Source organism: Rhinatrema bivittatum, chromosome 15, assembly GCF_901001135.1.
Source record: "Rhinatrema bivittatum chromosome 15, aRhiBiv1.1, whole genome shotgun sequence".
NCBI classification, from domain to species: domain Eukaryota; kingdom Metazoa; phylum Chordata; class Amphibia; order Gymnophiona; family Rhinatrematidae; genus Rhinatrema; species Rhinatrema bivittatum.
Genome location: NC_042629.1, coordinates 10327014 through 10346250, shown reverse-complemented (window position 1 = coordinate 10346250; position 19237 = coordinate 10327014). Strand labels below are relative to the sequence as shown.

The 19237-nt window shown below is 47.0% G+C and overlaps 1 long non-coding RNA gene across 1 annotated transcript in view; it reads right to left on the bottom strand.

Moving 5' to 3' along the window:
* Nucleotides 1-2202: 2202 nt before the first annotated feature.
* LOC115077127 overlaps nucleotides 2203-19237 on the bottom strand; it is a 177012-nt gene continuing 159977 nt past the window's right edge. Inside the window, exons 7-8 of the long non-coding RNA XR_003852956.1 lie at nucleotides 14470-14565; nucleotides 2203-2517 (exon numbers count right to left, since the gene is read on the bottom strand). This is a non-coding gene — a long non-coding RNA (uncharacterized LOC115077127). The remainder of the gene's footprint in view (nucleotides 2518-14469; nucleotides 14566-19237) is intronic.

Genomic DNA, 19237 nt, shown 5'->3' with positions numbered 1-19237 from the left:
CCCTGTCCTGGGGACCCACCCCCCTCCCCCCAGCCAGTTGGGTTTTCAGGATATCTACAATGAATATGCATGAGAGAAAATGTGCATGTTATGGAGGCAGTGCATGCAAATTTTCTCTCATGCATATTCATTGTGGATATCTTGAAAACCCAACTGGCTGGGGGGTCCCTAGGATAGGGTTGGAAACCACTGCCTTAGAGGAACCCCTATGTTCAATTTCCAAGCTCTGAGGCTTACTGGAGTTGTACCTGACAGCTTTGACATGTTTGAGGCCTCTTACCCTCCACATCGTACATTATGGGTTTGTTTTCCTGATTTGATGATCACAAGTCCTTGATTCTTACAGCTGAAAGGGAGAACATAGGATGTTGTGGTCTTTTTCCAATTTACCCCACCACCTACCTACAGTGTTGTATTACAGACAGCAACTCATATATGGAACTGTGCTCACAGGCTCAGACATACTCAGTCACACACACACACACACACACAGCCACACTGAGACACAGCTTCTGACATTCATAAATATTGTACACACAACACAATTTCATAACTAAAGGGCCAATACAGTAAAAGTCGCGAGAGAGCGGGCGAATGCCCGCTCTCCCGGCGCGCGGCAAAAAGAGATGCTAGGGACACTAGCGCATCCCTAGCGCCTCTTTTTGGACAGGAGCGGCGGCTGTCAGAGGGTTTGACAGCTGACGCTCAATTTGGCTGGCGTCGGTTCTCAAACCCGCTGACAGCCACAGGTTCGGAAACCGGACGCCGGGAAAATTGAGCTTCCGGTTTTCGAGTCGCGGGCAGATTTCAAATGGTTTTTTTTAAAACTTTTTTTAACTTTCGGGACCTCTGACTTAATATCGCCATGATATTAAGTCGGAGGGTGCACAGAAAAGCAGTTTTTACTGCTTTTCTGTGCACTTTCCCGGTGCAGGCAGAAATTAGTGCCTACCTTTGGGTAGGCACTAATTTCTGAAAGTAAAATGTGTGGCTTGGCTGCACATTTTGCTTTCTGAATCTCGCGGGAATACCTAATAGGGCCATCAACCTGCATTTGCATGTTGCTGGCACTATTAGGTTTGGGGAGGGGGGTTGGTTGTGCGTTTTCGACGCGCTATTACCCCTTACTGAATAAGGGGTAAAGCTAGCACGTCAAAAACGCACGTCCAATCGTGGGTTAACAGTGCGCTCCGCCAGAGAGCACTGTACTGTATCGGCCTGAAAATAGGGCGACCTAGGCAGCTCTACGTAAGTGCCTCCCACACAGAAACACAAGCACTCAAACTCTCATGCACACATGCAGTACAAGAACAATCCTAATTGATTTTACAGTACTGATCTCACTTGACACCCATAGAAATTCAGTCTTGGGGATTGCCTTCCTTGAACTTCTGATACACTTTCCACCCTGAACAGCGGGCATGAAGGCAGCTACCCGGGATCTTGAGGCACACTGGGTCTTAATTGGCCAGCCAGCAACGCGCTGCTGCCTGTGTGCCAAAGCTGCATGCCAAAGGGGCACACCCCGTCTGTCAATTTTTCTCCCTGGAGTTTGGAATGGGGAAAAAGAGAAAGGTGAAGTTTTCTGTTCCCCAAGCCTCAACACCCACCGTAGGACCGCTGGATCAGCATATCACATGAATTTCTGCCCAACAGGAGGAGCAAGTGAATGAAGATGAGGGGGGAGGGTGGTCAGTCTCTTCCTCCTACACCCTGACCAGAATCAGTAGGCTTTATTATCCCCAGGAGCTCTGTCCAATAGTGAGCAACATGACTTCAGCCTTAATCAAGGAACTCGGGACAATTTCCTTCTGTCTTTACCTAGCAGCTCCTCTATTGTACGGAGTTGTGCTGAGTGACCTTCTAGTATTCTACAAGAGCAGATGGAAATAGTGGATATTTCTGTTAGATAAATCTTTAGTTGCACAATCTCCTGATGCCACTTGATTATAGAGAAGGAGCCATTTAAATGTTTTTGTTTTCAACTTTCCAGGACTACTAATAATTTACTTATTATTCCCCCAAGATGTGGGCTTGAATTCTGTCTGTTAGAAATGGTTTACATTGCATTGGTACTTTTTCCTTTTATTTTTTTCCTTTTTTAATATGTAGCAGCCAGAATCTTTATGATGAATAATTAAAGAAGAGAAAGTTATTAAAAAAAAAAAAAAAAGAAGTCTTACTTTGTCCATTTCTTGCAGAGGCCGATTTCAGGGCCAGAGTTAAGTACAATTTTCACAGTCTGCATATACATGGAAATACTTGTTTTCACCTGTAAAAAGAAAGCAGGAAGGGCTTATAACCCACTACGTCGTTCCAAGCCTGAAGAGTAAGGAGACTTAGGGTCCATCGTGTCAGTCGTTCTGTGTCCTTTGCCAGCTATCACACTGTTCAGACTAAATAAGAGCAGTGCTGTCAAATGTCTTGCACGTTCATCTCTTGCATTGGTGCAGGCAGTGTAGCCTCACACTTAATCCTCATCCTGAATGCTTTGGCATGGCATATCTTTGTTCTTCCCTATGAGTACAAAGAGAAATGAAATGAACACAGAACAATCGATATGATGTTCCATATCCTTCCACAAGGAGAAATGAAACATTTATCAGGTCAGTCTAGGGTTGAAAAGATGTACAGATATACAGAGAGAAAAGGGTACCAGGCAGCTGCATGAAACAGTGAGGGGGATTTGTACAGTGCTGTCTGTCTAGAAGCTCTTCAGACATGATGAATAGTAGGAAAGTCAAATGGGGCAGACACTGGATGGGCCTTAGGGTCCTTACCTGCCAGATTTTGTTTCTGTGTATGAATTTATCACAAGTTATTCATCAGAACATAAGAAATGCCATACTGGATCTATCAAGTCCAGTATCCCATTTCCAACAGTGACCAATCCAGATCACAAGTATCTGGTGGGATCCCAAACAGTAGACAGATCTCATGCTGCTTATGCTCAGGGATAGGCAATGGCTTTTTCCAAGTCTTTCTGGTTAATAATAGTTTATGGACTTACAAGAACTTGCCAAAATATTTTTAAACTCAGCTATGCTAGCTGCCTTAACCACATCCTACAGTAAGGATTTCCAGAGCTTGTATGTTGAGTGAAATAATTTTTTCTAATTTGTTTTAAATGTACTACCTACTAACTTCATGTAGAGTCTCGGAGTCATCTTAACTTAAACATAAAATTGGTTAAAAGAAAAGCACCAGTCAGTCGGTAGAGATGATCCTTTTATTAAGTTTAAGATTCAGCTCTATGTTGGGACACTAATACCCTACTCCTCAGCCATGTAAGGGAGATATGACAACCATATGTAGCCTCTGGGATGTGAGCATGGTACAAGGCACTATGCACCAGCAGCAGAAATGCAGTTATTCCAGGGTAAAAGTTCATTGTGGCTACTTGATATGTGGAGAAGAACCAAGAATGGGAGGTGTCCTTACCCAAGGGGCAGATCTTGCAGCATTTGTAACCTTGAATGGTGAAAGTTCAGAAGTGGTCAGAGTTCCCCCAGAGAGCCAGGACCATTTCTGCCTAAAACCACAGAAGCAGCACAAAGAGGAAAAGGGAGGTGACCCATAGAGAGCTACCCATAGCTCTCACAAGCAGGATCATCATCATCATGGTGCACAGCAACGAGTCTGCTGTCACACTCCCTCTGGCTTTTCCTTTGTACTCCTAGGAGAAGTGAATGCTTTTAGATGCTAGAGCATAGTGTGAATGGCTTCTTGAGACCAATGAATTGATGTGCAAGATATGCCCATAGCTTAGAGCCGAGGTGGTTTCTCACTTGTGCTTCTTTACAGTTGATGAACTACAGCAGGCCTGGTAACAGTGAACCAAGACCTTTCACCCCACAGCTGTGCTAATGCACCTCATGCCTGCCCTGCAACACCTCTTGTTATGGCAGCATTGAGTAGGGGTGTGCATTCGGTCCCTACGTATTGGCAATCCGCAATGGATGTTGCCATATTTGTTGTATTCGTGGGGAAGCGAAACGTATCGCAATTCCCCACGAATACCTGAATCTTCGCCGAATTATTCGGCTGCCTAAATACATCAATTTAAACAAACCCCCCACCCTCCTGACCCCCTCAAGACTTACCAAAACTCCCTGGTGGTCCAGCGGGGGGTCCGGGAGCCATCCCCTGCACTCTCACACCCTCGGTGCATGTTTCATCATGGCGCTGATAGCCTTTGACCTACTATGTCACAGGGGCTACCGGTGCCATTGGTCAGCCCCTGTCACATGGCCATCGGCACCATCTTGTGCTCCTACCATGTTTCAGGGGCTGACCAATGGCACTGGTAGCCCCTGTGACATAGTATGTGCAAAGGCTATCGGCGCCATTTTGATTACTGGCAGCCGATGGCCCGAGGGCAGAAGATCACTCCGGGACCCCCATTGGACCCCCAGGGAGTTTTGGCCAGCTTGGGGGGGGCCTCCTGACCCCCACAAGACTTGCCAAAAGTCCAGCGGGGGTCCGGGAGCAACCTCCTGCACTCCAGCCGTCAGATGCCAGTATTCAAAATGGCGCCGATCACCTTTGCCCTCACTATGTCACAGAGACCAACGGTGAAGATACTGAAGTCTGTGAGGTGAGCACTTGGCTGAAGAGATACCGCATGATGCTGGAAGAGACAGGGCCTGCGCTGGACTGCAGGCTGGAAAGCAGAGGTGTGACTCCCCCTGGCAGATGGCCATGTACAGCGCCTGCCTTACAGTGTCATAACTGGGAGAGAGGCTCCCATTTCTACTCTGGGTAGATAATAACAGGTTTTAAGTGTGGTGCTACAGAGCATTTTAGCTTATCTTGGAAATAGAATGGTGAATAATAATAGCTTATCTTGGAAAGGGAATGGTGAATAAAACGGAAAATGCCATAATGCCTCTGTATCGCTCCATGGTGAGAACACACCTTGAATACTGTGTACAATTCTGGTCGCTGCATCTCAAAAAAGATATAATTGCGATGGAGAAGGTACAGAGAAGGGCTACCAAAATGATAAGGGGAATGGAACAACTTCCCTATGAGGAAAGACTAAAGAGGTTAGGACTTTTCAGCTTGGAGAAGAGACGACTGAGGGGGGATATGATAGAGATGTTTAAAATCATGAGAGGTCTAGAATGGGTAGATGTGAATCAGTTATTTACTCTTTCGGATAGTAGAAAGACTAGGGGGCACTCCATGAAGTTAGCATGGGGCACATTTAAAACTAATCGGAGAAAGTTCTTTTTTACTCAACGCACAATTAGACTCTGGAATTTGTTGCCAGAGGATGTGGTCAGTGCAGTTAGTATAGGGGTGTTTAAAAAAGGATTGGATAAGTTCATGGAGGAGAAGTCCATTACCTGCTATTAAGTTCACTTAGAGAATAGCCACTGCCATTAGCAATGGTTACATGGAATAGACTTAGTTTTTGGGTACTTGCCAGGTTCTTATGGCCTGGATTGGCCACTGTTGGAAACAGGATGATGGGCTTGATGGACCCTTGGTCTGACCCAGTATGGCATGTTCTTATGTTCTTATGTAATATGCTTGAAGTGTATGGAACATAAATGTTATTAAAATGTTTCCAGAACAACAGGGGAGGTTCCGGAGCCTGTTTGATGATAAATAACTACCCACCCCACTCAAATGAGGCTGCACAGATCTTGGGGGGGAGATTCCTGGAAGCAGAACCAAGGACACCACCATAGCTGCTTTTTAGTGGACTTCTGCAATTCTACCTTTTGCTGCAGACATTTATCCAAACCTCTTTTAAACTCAGATACACTTTCACCACAAGTTTAGACTATTGCAATGCTTTATATTTAGGTCTTTCCTCCATTGGCATTCGGCCCCTCCAATTAGTTCAAAATAATGCTGCCTGCATTCTTGTAAATGCAAAATATTATGGCCACACAACGCCTGTTCTTTGCTCTTTACACTGGCTCTGTGTTTTCATGCATAGAGTTCAAAATCCTGACGGTCATTCATAACCTCATATACAAGAAATTGGCAATTTGGTTGTGTTCGTGTCTACGCATTTAATCAACCTACATGTCACCTTCAGTCTCTGAATAAAAGCCTTCTTGAAGTTCCATCATAAACCAGCCAGGCTTGATCTTACCAGGAAGCGTGCCATTTCACTTTCTGCAACTCCATACCAGATTCCCTAAGGCTACTGGCGAATCCTAAAGAGTTCAAGAAAAAACTGAAGACCTACCTATTGCACCCAGGTCATTCTCCTGGGCACGCGATTCTGTATGCAAATGAGGGCCCGCAGTCATAAGGAGTCGCTAGGGACACTAGTGCATCCCTAGCGCCTCCTTATTGGCAGAAGCTGCGGCTGTCACCGGGTTTGACAGCCGACGCTTAATATATTGGCATCGGTTGTCGAACCCGCTGACAGTCACGGGTTCGGAAAACGGACGCTGGCAAAATTGAGCACCCATCTTCCAACCCGTGAGCCGCGGGCTGATTTTTTTTTTTTTTACGATTTTTAATTTTTTTTTATTTTTGGGGCCTCCGACTTAATATCGCTATGATATTAAGTTGGAGGGTGTACAGAAAAGTAGTTTTTTCTGCTTTTCTGTACACTTTCCTGGTGTAGGCCAAAATTAACTCCTGCCTTTGGGCAGGTGTTAATTTCTGAGAGTAAAATGTGCGGCTTGGCTGCACATTTTACTTTCCGTATGGCACTGGAATAACTAATAGGCTCATCAACATGCATTTGCATGTTGCGGGTGCTATTAGTTTTTGGGGGGTTGGACACGCGTTTTCCTCGTGCTATGACCCCTTACTGTCCAGATGGGGGTAACAGTGCGCTCGGCCGAGTGCACCGTTCTGTATTGGCCTGTATGTGCACTAGCTTTCAAGCAATCGATGTCTGATTTCCTCCGCATTTTATTTAAAGCACGCTGCAGCTATTTGTTTTCTTGTCATGTTATGATTTAAGAGTTGTTTTATGCTTATTGTTACTTTTTGTGAGTTTTTACATTTTATAACCCCATTGTAGAATGTGATATACAAACATTTTTTTAAATAAATAAACATTTTCTGGCAACAAATTACAGAGCTTAATTAATGCTGTAGAATGGTGACTACTACAGCAGGGTTTACAAAGGATTGGGACAAGTCCAGGTCAACACTTTATTAGCCAGGCAGACTAGGGAAAGAAGCCACTATCCCTGAAGTGAGCAACAAGGAAAATGTACTTTCAGTGATCTATCAGGTGTTTTTGTGACCTGGACTGGCTACAAGAAAATTATTACTTACCTGCTAATTTTCGTTCCTGTAGTACCATGGATCAGTCCAGACAGTGGGTTATGTCCCCAATCCAGCAGATGGAGTCAGCACAAGCTTTGAGGGGGCGTATCCATATATACTACTACCCCCTCTGCAGGAGTTCAGTATCGAGTATATCAAAGCCAGAGTAGAAACGCCCGAAGGATCAAGTTTGTGGAAACAGATAATGAAAACAATTGTAACCGCAACAAGTAACTGCAAACATCCTACCAACTTGTAGGGAGCTGTGAATAACAGCGAAAAGAAACGACTGTGAAGACACAGAACACTGCGAGCAAGAAGTAGCGCAGAGCTGAGCAGGATCAAGAACCCAAACGCGGTGGGCGTCTGGACTGATCCATGGTACTACAGGAACGAAAATTAGCAGGTAAGTAATAATTTTCTTTTCCCTGTACGTACCTGGATCAGTCCAGACAGTGGGATGTACCCAAGCTTCCCTAAATCGGGTGGGGTCCTGCGAGGCCTGCTCGGAGAACCTGCTCGCCAAAGTGTCCAGAGACCGAAGAGGCGAGGTGCAGACGATAGTGCCTCGAGAACGTGTGTAACGATTTCCAGGTGGCTGCCCTACAAATTTCCTGCGAGGATACCGAGCGAACCTCCGCCCAGGAAGCCGCCTGAGAACGTGTAGAATGCGCTACGATTCCGGGTGGGGGAGTCCGACCCGCCCCAATGTAGGAAGCAGCAATGCCGGCCTTCAGCCATCTGGCAATGGTCGTCTTCGAGGCCTGAGACCCCTTCTTAGGACCGGCCCAGAGTACGAAGAGATGGTCAGAGGTCCGGAACTCATTTGTAGCCTCCAGATAGAGGCGCAGAGTGCGCTTGACATTCAAGAGACGGAGAGACTTCGGCTCTGAGGAAGAGAAGGATGGCAACTCCACCGTCTGGTGCACATGGAATGCAGAAACCACCTTCGGAAGGAAGGAGGGAACAGTGCGAAGCGAAACTCCAGAGTCGGAGAAACGGAGATAGGGCTCTCTACACGACAGAGCCTGCAGCTCCGAGATGCGTCGAGCGGACAGATGGCCACAAGAAATACAGTCTTGAGAGTGAGATCCTTTATCGTTGCACTGCGCAGCGGCTCAAACGGTGGTCCCGACAGGGAGCGAAGCACAAGGTTAAGACTCCAGGAGGGACAAGGGTCCCGTAACGGAGGACGCATATGCTTGACACCCTTGAGAAAACGAGCAATGTCAGGATACTGTAGAAGAGAGCCCCCATCGCTCAACAGCGAACCAAGGGCGGCCACCTGAACCCGTAGTGAATTATAGGCGAGCCCTTTTTCCACCCCCGCCTGTAGAAACTGAAGGATCTGAGGTACAGAAGCCTTAGCGGGTCTCGTGGCCTGGCTGGTACACCACAGCTCGAACACCTTCCAGACTCGAACATAGGCCGCCGATGTCGATGTCTTTCGTGCCCGCAATAGCATGGATACTACCGCCTCCGGGTAGCCCCTACGCCGGAGGCGGCACCTCACAAAAGCCAGGCCGCAAGACAGAAGAGTTCTGCCTGCTCGAAAAATATCGGGCCCTGATGTAGGAGCTGGGGGGGTGCCCCAGCCTGATTGGCCCGTCGATCACCAGCTGTAGCAGGTCCGCAAACCAGGGTCGCCTGGGCCATTCTGGGGCGACGAAAACCACGGTCCCCTGATGGCTTTCTATTCTGCAGAGCATCCTGCCCACCAGGGGCCATGGTGGAAAAGTGTAGAGCAGAAGATGTGGCGGCCACGGGAGGACCAGGGCATCCACTCCCTCCGCACCGCGCTCTCTCTGGCGACTGAAGAAGCGTGGAGCCTTGGCGTTGAGAGCGGACGCCATCAGATCCAAGTGGGGGGCCCCCCACCGATGGACGAGAAGTTGCATAGCTTTGTCGGAGAGAGACCACTCTCCGGGGTCCAGCAGTTGACGACTGAGGAAGTCCACCTGGACGTTGTCCACACCGGCGATGTGCGAGGCCGCTAGCTGGACGAGATGACGCTCCGCCCATTGCATCAGCAGCGCCGCCTCGAGCGCGACCTGCGGGCTGCGCGTGCCTCCTTGTCGGTTGATGTAGGCCACGGTGGTAGCTTTGTCCGATAGGATTCTGACTTCCCGGTTCCGAAGAAGCGGGAGGAAATGTCGCAGAGCTAGCCGGACCGCTCTGGTTTCCAGACGGTTGATTGACCACTTCGCCTCCACCGTGGACCACGTCCCCTGCATGGCGCTTCGATTGCAGACTGCACCCCAGCCTGCTAGACTGGCATCGGTGGTCACCACCACCCAATTTGGCAGATCGAGGGACACGGCATGGGCCAGGTTCGGCGGATCCAACCACCAGCCCAGACTGTCCCTTGCATTCTGCGGGAGCGGGAGAATCATCTGGTAGTCCTGCGATACTGGTTTCCAACAGGAGAGGAGCACCCACTGTAAGGTCCTGATGTGCGTGAAAGCCCAAGGTACAAGGTCGATGGTGGACCCCATCACTCCCAGGAGTTGCAGGTAGTCCCAGGAGGTGGGCTCTGGTAACGCAGAGAACCGTCGTGTGTGATCCCGCAAGGATTGAGCTTTGTCCTGGCGCAGAAAAACTTTGCCCAGTAGGGTGTCGAAGGTCGCCCCCAAAAAAAAAACCCCAAGTGTTGCGAGGGCATGAGGGAGCTCTTGGAGAAGTTCACTACCCATCCCAGGGAATGTAGAAACTGTACTACTTGAGTCACCGCTGAGCGTCCATGATCGAATGACTTCGCCCGGAGGAGCCAATCGTCCAGATAAGGATGAACCAGGATGCCCTCCTTCCGGAGAGCTGCCGCCACGACTACCATGATCTTGGTGAAGGTGCGCGGCGCCGTCGCCAATCCGAACGGGAGAGCCGTGAACTGAAAATGCTGGTCCAGAATTTTGAAACGAAGGAAACGGTGGTGGTCCGGGTGGATGGGAATGTGCAGGTAGGCCTCCGTTAAGTCCAGGGAGGAGAGGAACTCCCCCCGATGCACCGCCGCCATCACTGACCGGAGCGTTTCCATGCGGAACCGAACGACTCGAAGGGATTTGTTGACTTCCTTGAGGTCTAGGATAGGCCGGAAGGAACCGTCCTTCTTTGGTACGACGAAATAGATGGAATAGTGGCCCGAGCCCACCTCTCCGAAGGGCACGGGCGCAATATCGCCTATCTCCCGGAGTCTGTCCAGAGTCAGCTGCACCGCTCCTCTCTTGAGGTCCGAGCCACAGGGGAAAAGATGAACCTTCCCTGCGGGGGGCGGACAAATTCCAATGCGTAGCCATGTTTTATGGTATCCAGGACCCACTGGTCCGAGGTGATCCGTGCCCACTCCGCGTAGAAATACGTTAGTCGGTCCCCAATCCTGGGGACAGGGGAGTGGGCGAGACTGGCATCATTGTGAAGACTTGGTATAAGGGTTCCCGGTTCCGGGAGTAGTGCGTGCGGGCCGACGCCCGCGAAAGGAGCGCAACCAGGGCTGAGACCTGGGGGCGGATGACCGGGAGCCCGCCTGTCTGTACCCCCTGTAGCGCCGTTGCGCTCTGGCCCGAGAAGAAGAAAATGCTCTGGTTGGTCGAAACCTATCCTCCGGCAGCCGATGAACAGCGTTCTCCCCCAGGGGCTTGATGATCTGGTGCAAATCCTCCCCGAAGAGGAACTTGCCCCTGAAGGGAAGAGAGCCCAGACTCGACTTAGAGGACGTATCAGCCGCCCAATTGCGTAGCCACAGTAGTCGTCGTGCTGCCACTACCGAAACCATGGATCTTGCGAGGACCCGAAAAAGGTCGTACGAGGCGTCCGCCCCATACGCCACTGCGGCTTCTAGCCGATCTGCCTGGGCAGCCTCATCGGACGGCAGGTTCTGAGACGTGAGGAGTGAGACCTCGAAAACCCGCTTAAGGAAAACTTCCAACTTACGATCCTGTGTGTCCCGGAACGCCGCACCTCCCGTCACTGGGATAGTCATCCTCTTCGTGACCGCCGACACTGCGGAGTCCACCTTTGGGACCTTGATGAGGTCCAGAAATCTTAGGGGAGCGGGTACAGCTTTTCCATAGCCCGGCTGCTCTTCAGGGAGGCCTCCGGGGTGTCCCTGGTGAGAAGTTGTAAAAACGAGTCATGAATGGGAAAAGCCCGAGCCCTCGGCCGGAGTGCCGCCAGGACAGGATCTCCCTTCCTTGAAGAAGTGACGACAGCGGGAGCTACTGGGGCAGGCGAGTCTGGTGGCGGGTCCAAATCTAATTCTTGGATGATCTGCGGGATGAGGTCGTCCAGCTCTTCCCTCTGGAAGAGGCGTAGGGTACGCGGATCATCCCCCTCCTGCGTGCCGTCCCCTTGTCCCCCGTCCGGGAGGTCAAGTCCATGTCCCGCTGGGTCTGGCACCGCCCCCACTGCCGCGGGCGTGGATCGGACCTGGGTAGGAAGGCGGGAGGCCCCCACTCCCGGAGGGTCGGGGGGGGGGCCGGCGTCGAGGGCGACATCCGAGGGATCTTAGGAGGGGGGGGGGTCCCACAGGTGCTTCCAGCCCCTGCAGATAAGCGGTATGCATGAGCAGGATAAACTCCGGAGAGAACCCCGGCCTGCTCGGATGCGCTTCGGGGGCGGCGTGGTTCCTGCTCCCTGGCTCTGGGTGCTTGGTTCCTGCACCAAAATCGGGGGAACACCCCCGCTGGTAGAGTCCTCCAGGGATCCGTTCTCCCTCGTGGCCTCCAGGGATCCGTTCCCCCTCGTGGCCTGCGCCTCAGGGCGCTCAGAATGTAAAATGGCCGCCGTTCCCGCCAAAAATGGCGGAGTGGCCGGCCCGCACCGCCCGGGCAAAAAAGAGAAATCAGTCAGGGACTGTGAGGTACCTTCCCCCCCGGGAAGGCATCATGCACAGATGCCCTCCCGGGAAATCCGGGACCCCGGGTCTCCGCAGGCCGCACAGCAGGATGGTCGCGGCATCGGGATCGCTGTAGAAGAAAAGAAAAAGCCACGGGGGGGCCACGCGCACAAAAGCGCCGCTGCGGGGGGGCCCGGTCGGCCCGCACTGCCCGCTGTCCGAAAATAGAGGAGGGTGCCGCGGGGGGGGCCTTCCCGGCCACACGACCCGCCCCAGACATCTTTCCCTAAATGGCTCAGCAGCCCATGAGGAGTTGTAAAATGGCCGCGGGTGAGGGAGTAAAGAGCAAAGAGGCCGGCTCCACCGGCTTTCGCGGGCACCGGGGACTGAGCTGTGAAGGAAAAAACTACAAAGGAAAAACAAACTTACCCCTGGCTGCAACGAGAAATAAACAGCAAGGCCGCAGAGAAGAGACAAGGAAGATAAGTCACTCCCCAGAAGTTGAAAGAACTCTGCCTTACTTTTTTTTTTTTTTTTTTAAACTTAATACAAACTTGATCCACAGAAAAAGACAACAACAAGCCATAATCAAACAAGAAAGTGAAGAAAAAGGAAAAGGAGGGGAAGCCTGATTCCCATACTCGCATCTGCTGGAGTCAGAAGATACTGAACTCCTGCAGAGGGGGTAGTAGTATATATGGATACGCCCCCTCAAAGCTTGTGCTGACTCCATCTGCTGGATTGGGGACATAACCCACTGTCTGGACTGATCCAGGTACGTACAGGGAATGTCAGATACCCCATTGCTCTTTTGTTTTTATGACATTTAAGTACTTCCAAGGAATAAATGCACAAGAGGAGTCTCTTTCAACAGAAAGGAAACTCTGGAATGAGAGTGAAAGGGGGTAGACTGAGGCAAATATTTTCTTTTCGAATGGTGGATGCAAGAACAGTCTCCCAGTGGAAGTGACAGAGACTCGGATAGTATAAGATTTCAAGAATGCATATGACAAGCGAGAGGACGAGACTATAAAGCTGAGCAGTACATGTGGATAGGCAGACTATATAGGTCATTTGGTCTTTATCTGCCTTCATGATCTATGTTCAGTAATCAGCACATTAATCCTACGCTGAGGTTTAACTGGTAACGATTTGTTTTTATCTCTATGCATGAAATAATCAGCACACATCAGGCTTATTCTTACAATTCAACTGTCTTTCTGGAGAGCTCTGCTCTCTGGCTCAGCTGCATGGGACCAGCTGAGCCTCCCTCCATCTCTCTTCTGCACCATGAGAGGCAGTGCTGTGGGCTATTCAGCTCCAGCCTATCGCCCACTCACACGACTTAGGCTTTCTGCAAACCGGAGAGCTACCAGTATCTTTCAAAGCTGAGATTAACTTACACTGTTTTCAATGCAGCTAATGAAGTCCACTTAAATATAACTTCAACCTCATCAGTTTTACAAATTGCTTAGACCTAAAGAACCCTTCTATTACAGAAAGGGTGCAGTAACTTGTTCCTTTAACCCTGCTGCTGATGAATTAATTTGAATTGAATGCGGTCATTCAGCTGGAGCGCCATTTACATCTTAATTTCAGACACATGAAGCCAAACCACTGTGCCCCTCAGAACTGGTCTGCATGACCTTTGCAATCCTGTTTAAGAAGAATGCACACCCATGTTTTTTCCAGTGGCAACACTAATTTGCGAATGAAGCCCAGAGTATATTATTTATTTTATTTATTTTGAGAATTTTATATACCTACAGCCGTTTGCACATCGTATCGGTTTACATATAACTTATAACTAATTGGCAATGCCATTACATAGAACAGGAACAAAGTGTAAGATAGCTAACCGTAAGGAGATAACCTGGATAACTGAGAAACTATTTACAGGATTCAATGGTATATACACCATGATTTGGTTAGAAACGGGGTCCATAGAATGATTGAGTATCTGGGAAGGCAAAAAAGTGTTACAGGATTTGCGAGTGAAAAAATCTTAACAGAGTAGTGTAACAGAAACAGTTTTAGCAGGAGGGGGGAGGGAGGGACAGCATGAGAAGCTTAAATAATTGTTGAAACAAGGGGAGGTGGTAGAAAATTGTAATAGGTAATTCAAATCGGTGGTACTAGCTGCCAGACTACTCCGGACTCCGGATTATAAGAGTTTGTAGTACTCCCTCGGTCTTTTATGCCCTGCAAATGCACCTAATGGTGCTCAAACCTTTCCACTCAGGGTCCACAGCAGAATCTCGGAAGCTGATACACTCTCAGCATGTGACATCTTCAACAAAAACCCCACTACCATTTTAATGCTGCAAGATTTAAATCTTATGCATGCTGTGGATAGTGTGTGTCTCTAGGAGAGAAGAACACCTTACCTTGATTTTCTGTTTCTCCCCAGTCAGAGATACAGCAATTCATTCCTGGTAAAAACTCCTGATATTTTTTGGGTAAACAGATGGGCTGGATGTAATCTATTAAAATAATTAACAAGAAAGAGTCATTTTAGTGAATGATCAATATTCAACCAACTAGCATTCATGTTAGTCTTTGTGTAATCCTTCAAAAATTAGTAATAGCAATCAGCCTTGAAGTTAAGCAACATATATTTCCACTCTATAGGTATAACTAACACAGATGACATTTACATTTAAATATAGGACCTTCATGGCAATGACACTGGTTCACATGTATAGTGCAATTATAGTGCAGAATATAATCATCGGCCCATTTCTTACCTTTCCTCTGTGTACACTTTAAAATCTCATGATTGGGGGATCGAGGGAAGGAGAGAGAGAGGGCTCTTGACCTCCACAGAGACTTACCAGCTGTGATATTTCCCTGTTTGAAAAATCTTGCAGGTGAGTGTGCCATCGAAGCCAGGGAGTGATGTCAAAGGGGTGTGGTTTTGACGCATATCTTTGGCCGACCCGTGGCGCATCTCTGGGGATCGAGGGAAGGAGAGAGAGAGGGCTCTTGACCTCCACAGAGACTTACCAGCTGTGATATTTCCCTGTTTGAAAAATCTTGCAGGTCAGAGTGCCATCGATGCCGGGGAGTGACATAAAAGGGGCGTGGTTTTGACGCATATCTTTGGCCGACCTGCGGCGCATCTCTGGGGATCGAGGGAAGGAGAGAGAGAGAGCTCTTGACCTCCACAGAGACTTACCAGCTGTGATATTTCCCTGTTTGAAAAATCTTGCAGGTCAGAGTGCCATCGATGCCGGGGAGTGACGTCAAAGGGGCGTGGTTTCGACGCATATCTTTGGCCGACCCGCAGCGCGTCGCCTAAGCCGTGTGCTCCGAAGGGACGTGTGGCTTGGTCCGGCTTAGTCCGGAGTAGTCTGGTGTCTGGAAGGATCTTTCATCTTCATTTCTCTTAATTTGATGAGGAGAAAGAGAAAAGCGGAGATCCTCACATCTTCTCCGCTACAGCAACATCGTTTTGGCCCGATGGACCATCATGTGATTCGACAGATTCAAACGTCTTTAGTGGACAGTTCGGGAGGAACTGGACCATTGTCTCCACCTCAGCCAAGCAGTTCCCCATCAACTGGGATGGCTAAAGAACCGGTCCATGGACACTTAAGCTTGTCTCAACAAGCAGAAGTGCCAAGGTCTGATAATGTTTCTTCTATAAATCAAGTGGGTATAAAGTCTCCAGTCTTATTAGAAAGTGGTATTAAGTCAGGGGTTGACCCAGATAATATTACTTTACTAGATTTATGTCAAATGATTTAAAGGCTTGATAAAAATATATTAATGATGAATAGTAACCTATCTGCTGTAATAAATGATAATAAAGCTATTTTATTAGAGCATGCAAAGAAAATAGAAAATTGTGAACAGGAAGTACTTGGTTTAAATACAAAAGTGCAATTAATACAAAATTCTGGTAATGTGTTCATGCGAGATAGCTTAACTATGCACAGGGAAATTGGATATGTTGAAAACTTATTGAGATAAAAAAACCTGAGGCTAATCAATTTTCCCCTAACATGGTTGCTATCTCCCATGGAGATGTTCAAAAAATTCCTAAAAGAGATATTAAGTTATGAAGAGGTAGATATACCTAGGTTATCAAAGATTTATTATTTTTCAAAAGTCATGACCAGAAAAATGATAATGCTAATGTGGAAGGAACACCTAGTTTGGGTATTTCAATGTTTCTAGAGGAGTCAGTAGACTTAATAGATAATAGGGCAACTTTATTTGTGTCTTTTATTGCAGAGCAAGATAAGGATGTACTATTTAGGAAATTGTTTAGAAATAGAAATATTCCTTTTTGAGGACATAAAGTCCAAATCTTCCCCGATGTCGCCCGTGGCACTCAGGCAAGAAGAAAATATTTTTTATCTTTGAAAACTCAAGTTGTGGCACTGGGAGGGACTTTTTTCCTTAAATGTTAACATAGAAACATAGAAATGACGGCAGAAGAAGACCAAACGGCCCATCCAGTCTGCTCAGCAAGCTTTCGCACTTTTTTTTTCTCTCACATACTTATCTGTTTCTCTTGGCTCTTAGTAACCTTTTTTATTCTATTTCCCTTCCACCCCCGCCATTAATGTAGAGAGCAGTGTAGGAACTGCATCTAAGTGAAATAGCTTAATTAGTTAGGGGTATTAACCACCACAATAAGCAAGCTACACCCATGCTTATCTGTTTATCCAGACTATGTAATTCAGTCCTTGTTGGTTGTTGCCTGAATATAGATCCACCTTTCTTCATTCCCCCCTGCCGTTGAAGCAGAGAACCATGCTGGTTATGCATTGAAATATTCTTGCTTAATTTCTTATCAGGAGAAAAGATTTGGATTTAATGACCCATTACATTTAGAAACATTTTTGAGAGACAAAAATCAGGCTAAGAACTTAGAGACAGTTTTCCAATAAAAATTTAACTCTGTTCTCCTTCATAAAATTGTTATCAATGGAACTCAAGAGTGCATGAGCTCCATTTTTTTAAAATTCTTGTTTGTATCCCCCAATTATGGATATGTCAAACAATGAAGTTTTATGGTTAATGTAATATTGGTGTTTTGTTTGAACATTGAGACATAATTCTTGTTTTTTCATGATTGTAATTAATGAAGAAAATTAATAAAGTTTAAATTAAAAAAAAATATCTCATGATTAATGATAAATCCTAGACAGCAATACAGCATTGCATTTCGAAATATACTTATCTCTTCATCAGGAGAACTTTTAGGAGCTTCATAGTCAAACACACAATCCCAAATTTTCAATATGTGCAGCTCTCTAAAGAGGTCTCCACAGAGTCAACAGGTGAGTACACATTTACACAGCAACCCTAACTTAGTACAACTGCAGATTATGGGGTTTCTGTGTCTCCAATTTATCACTGATCATGCGATTTTATATTGTGCACTATAATTGGATTGTACTCTTTAAAGTGAATTTTAAAAAGCACCCAGATACACGCATATCTCCGCAGTGCGCACATATCCAAGGTTTGCAAAAAGGGGTGGGGCATGGGTATTTCGAGGTGTAACCACAGATGTGCACATAAATACTCACCCCGGTGCGTGCCGAGGTCCCCTGCTGTCTAGCTTTACTTCTGCTATGGATAACGTGCAACTTAAAAAACAAACAAACAGGCAGATCTGCGGGCTTTTAAGGGTTGAAGTGAACTGGGGGGAGTAAGGCTATTAAACTAGGGGGATGACCTCTCAACTGGGCGAACTGGGGTCAAACTGGTAAACTAAAATGGCGTTCATACACACCCCTATTAAAATCTTCTGATTTACACGGTAGAAGCGGGATTTGCATGCACATGAGCATGCCCACTTAAAATTTGGTGCACATCTGTGCGCTTCCAGACTATTTTATAACATGCATGCATATGCTCGTCTGTGTTATAAAATGGCCGTGTGCCGATGTATGCACACAAATGTGTGTCCGCGGGCTGGTTTGAAAGTTACTGTCCCTGTGTACATATGAACCCATGCCATTGATATGAAGGCTCTATATTTAAATTTGAAACACTGTGTTAATGTCATACTTATAGAGTGGAATTATATGCTGCCTAATTTCAAAGCTGATCGATATTACTAATTTGAAAGATTACACAAAGTCTAACATGAATGTTCATTGAAGATTTATTAAAACAAATCATTCACAAAGGACAACTGAATTAATCTTTAAAATCTAGAAACCTTTTGAAATATTATTCAAGTTTTGTGGGCGATTCTTTGACAATGATGTGTATGTTATAAATGCTTTATAATGTGATACCATTATTAGAAGAGGGATGCATTATTATTGTATGTTATGAATATGGCGACAGAGTTTAAGCTACCTGACTTACTATCCCAGGTCATCACTGTGATCACTAGCCCAAAAATCAATCCCAGTGGTAAGTAGGAGGCATGGTGAACAACAAAAGGCCAAGCCACGGTCTTGCATGTATTCATGTACCATTATCTATCTGGCCACTGGCCAAGTCTGCGGCTTTTCCAGTACTGGCCTCCCTATGCAAACAAAAAACATGAATGCATTACACATATGAACCATACCCTGGAGTGAGGTTGTCCTCAGAAAGTTGATGATTTTACTGAAATATTTAAACAGATGCTCTGGAAGTGACCAGATGCTTTACCTAATGAGGGCTCTGTATTGAGCATTTTATGAAGGATATGAGGTGACATACTTGGAAATCAAAGAATTGGATCCTTGTACTCAGGACCCCATTAGACCCCATGAGTTGATGTAAATTCTTACCTGTGTAATTCACTTTCTGCTCAAGATGCATCAGAATGATGTCACTGTCTTTTGTCCTCTTGTTGTAGTGAGAGTTAATGACGATCTGATCAATAGACCGAGTAACTGTATGAGGACTGGTCAGATTTAAATGGGAGTGCAGACCAAGCACTGCCTTCCACTGAGATGGCAGGAAATTCCTTCTGGGGAACACAAAGAAAACTCAGGATTTATTTGTGATCAAAGGATGGCCTGGATGGCTGAATTTTTATTTTCATAGAGTGTAGACAGATGAACTCAGTAGAAAATGTATGGGAACAGCTAAAGAATCTGAAAGTGGACAAAGCCATGGGACCTGATGGGATTCATCCAAGGATACTGAGGGAGCTCAGAGATGTGCTGGTGGGTCCGATGTGTGATCTGTTCA